Source organism: Acomys russatus, chromosome 5, assembly GCF_903995435.1.
Source record: "Acomys russatus chromosome 5, mAcoRus1.1, whole genome shotgun sequence".
Taxonomy (NCBI): domain Eukaryota; kingdom Metazoa; phylum Chordata; class Mammalia; order Rodentia; family Muridae; genus Acomys; species Acomys russatus.
Window position 1 is genome coordinate 54,615,590 of NC_067141.1, and position 6,974 is coordinate 54,622,563.

At 40.3% G+C, this 6,974-nt stretch overlaps 1 non-coding gene across 1 annotated transcript; it reads right to left on the reverse strand.

Annotated features, from left to right (window-relative positions):
* Positions 1 to 337: 337 nt before the first annotated feature.
* Positions 338 to 444, reverse strand: LOC127190251 (U6 spliceosomal RNA). Its single transcript, XR_007830748.1, has one exon. It is a non-coding gene; the product is annotated as a U6 spliceosomal RNA (small nuclear RNA).
* Positions 445 to 6,974: the final 6,530 nt, after the last annotated feature.

The following is a 6,974-nucleotide window of genomic DNA, read 5'->3' on the forward strand; positions in this document are numbered from 1 at the left end:
CCATTGTGCATTTTAATTTTTATTTTGTGTTGGTGTCAAAGTCATATAGTGTCAAAATGTCATAGTGTCAAAGTGTCATATAGTGTCAAAGTCATATAGTGTGTCAAACCATATAGTTCACTCATGATATCTTAGTGTATTACATAAGATAATTAATAAAATTAAAAATCACTGATTGCTTACATGTAGTAGCTATAAAGGTAGTAAAATTTTCTCATGAGACCTCAGGATGACAATGTATCAAATACTGTGTTAAAATTCTTAGGTATTTTTAGCTTTATAAGATACAAGCATTCTTTTTTTAATATACATAATTTTTATTTTAATACACATGCATAAAAATATGGAGCACTTCACGAATTAGCGTGTCATCCTTGAGCAGGAGCCATGCTAATCTTCTCTGTATCGTCCCAATTTTAGTATATGTGCTGCTGAAGTGAGCACAATACAGGAGTTATTTTTTTTTTTTTAAGACAAGCATTCTTTTTTTTTTTCTTGTTTGCTCATTCTTTTTCTTTTTCTCTTTTTTTTAATTTAATTTTTTATTAATTTATTCTTGTTACATCTCAATGGTTATCCCATCCTTTGTATCCTCCCATTCTTCCCTCCCTCCCATTTTTCCCTTATTCCCCTCCCCTATGACTGTTCCTGAGGGGGATTTCCTCCCCCTGCATATGCTCATAGGGTATCAAGTCTCTTCTCGGTAACCTGCTGTCCTTCCTCTGAGTGCCACCAGGTCCCCTCCTCCAGGGGACATGGTCAAATGTGAGGCACCAGAGTACGTGAGAAAGTCATATCCCACTCTCCACTCAACTGTGGAAAATGTTCTGACCATTGGCTAGACCTGGGTAGGGGTTTAAAGTTTACCTCCTGTATTGTCCTTGGCTGGTGCCTTAGTTTGAGTGGGATCCCTGGGCCCAAATCTGCCTATCATAATGTTCTACTTATAGGTTTCTAGGACCCTCTGGATCCTTCTACTTTGCTATTCTCCCATACTCCTCTCATCTAGAGTCCCAGTAGGATGTCCTCTCCTCTGTTCCAGTTTTCTGGTAAGTGAAGTTTTTTGTGGGACATGCCCCTTGGGCTAGTACGCAGATATAAGTGAGTATATACCATTTGAGTCTTTCTGTTTCTGGGTTAACTCACTCATTATGATCATTTCTAGCTCAATCCATTTATCCACAAATTTCGGGAATTCCTTGTTTTTAATAGCTGAGTAGTATTCCATAGTGTATATGTACCACAGTTTCTTTATCCATTCTTCTACTGATGGACACTTAGGCTGTTTCTGTGTTCTGGCGATTATGAATAAGGCTGCTATGAACATGGTTGAGCAAATTTTCTTATTGTGTGCTGGAGCATCTTCTGGGTATATTCCAAGGAGTGGAATAGCTGGGTCTTGAGGAAGCCCTATTCCCAGTTTTCTGAGATAGCACCAGATAGATTTCCAAAGTGGCTGTACTAGTTTGCATTCCCACCAGCCTCTCTCCCCACATCCTCGCTAGCATGTGGTGTCGCTTGAGTTTTTCATCTTAGCTATTCTGATGGGTGTAAGATGGAATCTCAGAGTTGTTTTGATTTGCATTTCCCTGATGACTAAGGAGGTTGAGCATTTCTTTAAGTGTATCTCAGCCATTTGATATTTCTCTGTTGAGAATTCTCTGTTTAGTTCCAAGCCCCATTTCTCAATTGGGTTATTTGGTTTGGTGGTATTTAATTTCTTGAGTTCTTTATATATTTTGGATATTAGACTTTTGTCAGATGTAGGGTTGGTGAAGATCTTTTCCCCGTCTGCAGGCTGTCACTTTGTTCTCTTGACAGTGTCTCCTGCCTTACAGAAGCTTCTCAGCCTCATGAGGTCCCATTTATTAATGGTTGACATTAAGGCCTGGGCCGTTGGTGTTCTGTTCAGGAAGTTGTCTCCTGTGCCAATATGTTCCAGGCTCTTTCCCACTTTTTCCTCTAAGTGACTTAGTGTCTCTGGTTTTATGTTGAGGTCTTTAATCCACTTGGATTTGAGTTTTGTGCAAGGTGACAAATATGGGTCCAGTTGCATTTTTTTACACATAGACCTCCAGTTAGACCAGCACCATTTGTTGAAGATGCTATCCTTTTTCCATTGAGTGGATTTGGCTTCTTAAGACAAGCATTCTTAATGCATAGCAAGCACAGGAGGAGCAGATGCAGATTAGTCTAAGCTCCCTGGAAGCCATTTTGACACACACTCGTTCCTTTGGCATGACTCCATTTTATAAATAAACACATCCTATTACGTTTATTGACCTTTGTCTTCAGGCTAGCAGGGAAAACTTATTCAACAAATATCAGGCTAAACCGTCCTGATAATGTGTCAGGGTGTCTCCCAGGGCACAGCAGCTCTGAGTGATAAACATGAGCTACAGAGAGACCAAATACCTGAGAAATGCCATCTACACCTGTCCGGTTCTCAGTTGGCTTAGCTGGGTTTAACAGATCCCAGGCAGACTAGGCTAATCTGTTCACTTCCCATCCTTCACCTCCTTCCACACTGGGAACATGAGTCAAGTCAGATAGACTTTGTAAACCAGTTTACTCTTTAACATGAAGCCCGCTCACCACCAGTTTTGTTTCCTTTGAGAGGCTTTTACAGGCAACTTTCATTGCGAATGGACTATGCTCTCCACAAAGGAACAATACATGTTCTGAAAAAGGTTCAATCTGTGTCTCCTTTCTTTTCTTAGCAAGATAGAATTCTTTTAGGTCCAAAACTTAAGAACTTATGTCTTTGGCTGAGCATGGTGACACACACATCTAACCCTACCACTTGGAAGGCAGAGGAAGGCCAATCTTGGTGAAATCAAGGCCATCCTGGTATACATTTCAAGCACTAAGCCAGCCCAGGCTACATAGTATGACTGTCTTACACACATGCATGTACAAACACACACACACACACACACACACACACACACACACACACTTTTTAAGTACCAAACACTCCTAAACACTCTGAAGGGTGAGTGGTCACAGGGACTGTGTGATCTGTTTTTTTAATCTTTTAGATTTTAGTTTCAAAGTTGTCATTTAAGCATTAACTCCTGTTTTTAGGGCTCCTATTTCCAAGGTTGCAATGGCTCAAGTCTGATACCGTATGCTATAGCAATAGGTATATAGCTATACCATATACCTTATATGACCCGTTTTATAAGTTGGGGTTTCAATAGTTAAAGCATTAATAAAGTAGTTTGGGCCTGGAGGTATGTGAAGAGATTAAAGCCCTCCAGATTTAAGAGTTCTCACCTGATTATGGAACTGGAGCCAGACTGAGAGGCCCAGTCCAGGTTTTTAGTTGCATCTCTACTCATCCAAAGTGCTCACAATCCCAATCTGAAGTCTGGGCCTTCTGGCAGCTCCTCTTAAGATATATCAGTGTTGAAAAAAGAGGAATGGAAGTGACTGTCCACATGACAAGAGCCCTAACAGGTTGATTTGAAGTAATTAAAGGTGATCTAAAGGGGAAATGAAGCTATGAAAATAAGGTTTCTTTAAGAGTTTCCGCATACTGCTGTTTCAGTATCTGTGGGCATGTAAGGTCCTGTGGTAAAAGAAATGAAGGATTCTTAGAATGTGTCATTGGCTTGATTTTCTGCTCTGCAGCAGGCATAGGACAAAGCTCACCTCCAAACAAACTTGCAATACTCATTTGTACAATATATATCTATTTATTACCAGTCCTGTGGATCATGGAAATATACATGCTAAACATAGGAATGGCCTGAGTTCAGAATTCGTCATGTCCAGACATCGTCTCACATCCTTGGGTTCTTCTATGGTTTGAGGAATCATCGCCAGACGAAACACATTGGTATGGTGGATTGTAATCACAAATCTGGCATTAAAGATAATCTTAAAAGTTTAATTTAATGCCATGGTGAGAAAAATTACAGAAGCTGTCTTTTGGAAACTTATTAAAGAGCAGGGGAAAAGGAAGATGCTAAAACACTTCCCCAGCACATGCACTGGGCTTTCTCAGGGCGCTACAGGATTTTACTATTACTCCGTAGAAATAACTCCTCTTCCATTTAAGAATTTTCAGTTCAGTGGTGCCAGCAGCCAATTCCTGAGCTCCCCTGTTTAGTTTACCTTGAGAGGGTTCTACTGCAGTTTTCATTGCCAGTGGAAGATTACACTTCCCACTATGCAGCAATGAAATGATAGGCAGAAGAGCTGCATCAGTGTCTCATTTCCTTTCCTAACAACGCAGAATTCTCTTTGGCCCACCACTTAGAAGTTTATGCTAATTTCTCTAGCAGCACGAAGAAAAAGATCAATTTCATTGTCTTCCGGTGTTTTTCACTTAATTAGCCCTTTTGATCTTGATGAATAGATGAGTTCTTTTCATATAATTTATAAACTTGATCATTTCATCTCCCACCTCCCTTTTATCATAAGGCAGTGGGGAGACAGGGAATACATCAGACAGAGGAGTTGTTTGCACAGATCAGAAAGCTTTTTAACATGATACTTAGCAAGCCTAGGGGTGCTGGTTTCAGAATTTTTATACTTGTCATCTGGCATTGGATTGAACAAGCCGTATTCTCTCAAGCCAAAGAAAATAGTTTTAGCTGGTATAGATGGAGAGTTGTAGAGAAATTCCTGTTCTTATTTCCACCCAATCTGACCACTGCAGGTTAATAAAGACTAAAAATCAAGATGTTTATATATGATGTATTTTAAATTTGTTTTGTACCTTAATGCAGTGTAAAACATAAATGTGGATTATGTCTTAGGGTTTCTATTGCTGTGATGATAGGCCATGACCTAAGAGGAATCTGTAGGGAAAGGGTTTATTTGGCTTACACTTTCATATCCCTGTTCATCATTGAAGATCAGGAACCCAAACAGGGCAGGGACATGGAGGCAGAAACTGATGCAGAAGCTATGGAGGGTGCTGTTGACTGGCTTACTCTCCATGGCTTGCTCATCCCGCATTCTTGTAGAGTCCATGACCATGAGGTATGGGTGGCACCATGTACTGAGTTCTCTCCCAGCAATCATTAATTTAAAAAAATCCCTACAGACTTGCCTGCAGCCCCATCTCATGGAGGAATTTTCTTAATTGAGGTTCCCTTCTCTCAGATGACTTAGCTTGTGTCAAGTTGACATAAAACTAGCCAGGACAGATTCTCACATATTTAGTGTTAATGGTGTGACACTTTCCTGTAATAGAACACACATATTTTTGATACCACAAATAGTGAGAGATTAAAAATGGCTCATCTTTGAATCTTTGGTATGAATGTATTATTATTATTATTATTATTATTATTATTATTATTATTTTGTTTTATTATTATTAAAGAACTCCAGGGACTAGTGAGATCACTCAGTGATTCACAGCACCGGCTGTTCTTTCAGAAAACCCAGGTTTGAGTCTTAACATCCACATGGCAGCTTACAACTACCTGTAATTCCATTCTCTGGGGGACCAGGCATACTTGTGTTGTGCATAAATAAATGTTTGTAAAACACTCATACACATAAAACAATAAAATTAAAATTTCTTCTTTACAAAAATAATTTTAAAAGAATTTGGAAAATATAAAATATGATAAATAAAACTTAAAACCAATAATGATATTGGTCAGAGAGAAGCCATGTAAGAAACCAGCTTCGTAACACATATACATACATTGTTCATTAAGAAGTATCCACATTCTAGGCCAGGGGTGCAGCTGAGCTCATAGAGTAAATTCCTAGCCCATACAATGTCCTTAATCTACAGAATGGCATGAAAACCACATACAATTGAGAATGATGATGAATGTTCATAATGCTAGCACTTGGGAGGTAGAGGCAGAAGGAGACGGGAAGTGGGCACTAAGTCTGACCCCAAGTCAAGCTACTGGGAAAGTGAGCAACACTAGGCCTGTCAATTATTCTCCATGCCAGGCCCCAGGTTCAGGAATAGTTGTACAACACGTATTGGACTCCATGTTTCTCTCTTTCTCATGTGTGTGTGTATGCACATGTATATGCACAAGGTTTTTGTTGAGAGAGAGAGAGAGAGAGAGAGAGAGAGAGAGAGAGAGAGAGAGAGAGAGAGAGAGAGAGAGAGAGAACTTAAAGTTGGGTAAGTATGGAGTTGGGGGAAATATGGGAGGAGTTGAGTGAGGGTAATAATATGATCAAAACGATGTATATTCACTTATAAGTGGATATTAGCCCAACATAAATGCCCCCTGAGAGACTCCAACCAGAGAGAGATTGGGACAGATGCTGAGGTTCACTGCTGGACTCTGGGTGAGAGTAGTATGGAAGAATGGGGGGGGGGGGATGAAAGGACCCAGAGGGCTCAGGAACCTTACAAGGAGACCATGAAGGCTGCAGAATATGGACCCAAGGAGACTTGCACAAACTGTTGTACCAACCAAGGACAATGCATGCAGTAAACCTAGACCCCCTTTTCTTATCTAGCTAATGAACAGCTCACTCTTCATGGTTGTGGGGAGAGCAGGAAGTGCCTCTGACATGAACTCTGATTTGATCATTTCCTCTTGGTGGGGAGGTCGGCAGCACTCAGAAGAAAGGGAAGCAGGCTGTGTGGATGAGACCTGATAGGTTGTGGTCATATGGTGGGGGAGTAGGTCCCCTTCTGTCACAGGTCTACGGGAGGGGAATAGGGTGAAAGGAGGGGGGAGAGTGGAAATGGAAAGATACAAGTGAGAGGTAACAATCAGGATGTAATCTAAATAAGTTATAATAAATTAAAATTTAAAAATTCTCAAAAAATAAGAAAATGCACTAAATATGAACATCACTATCACAAGAGACTGGGATAGAGGGACATTTATCAGAGGGGAAGGAAACCCATGAGTGGTTTTGGGAGTGGAAGCCTTAGTAAGGGGCAAATAAGAGCGAGTAAGGCCAAGTTGGAAACATGATCCAAGTCACACAGTTGCGTCTTCTCCAGGACTTATTTAAGACTGTTGCTG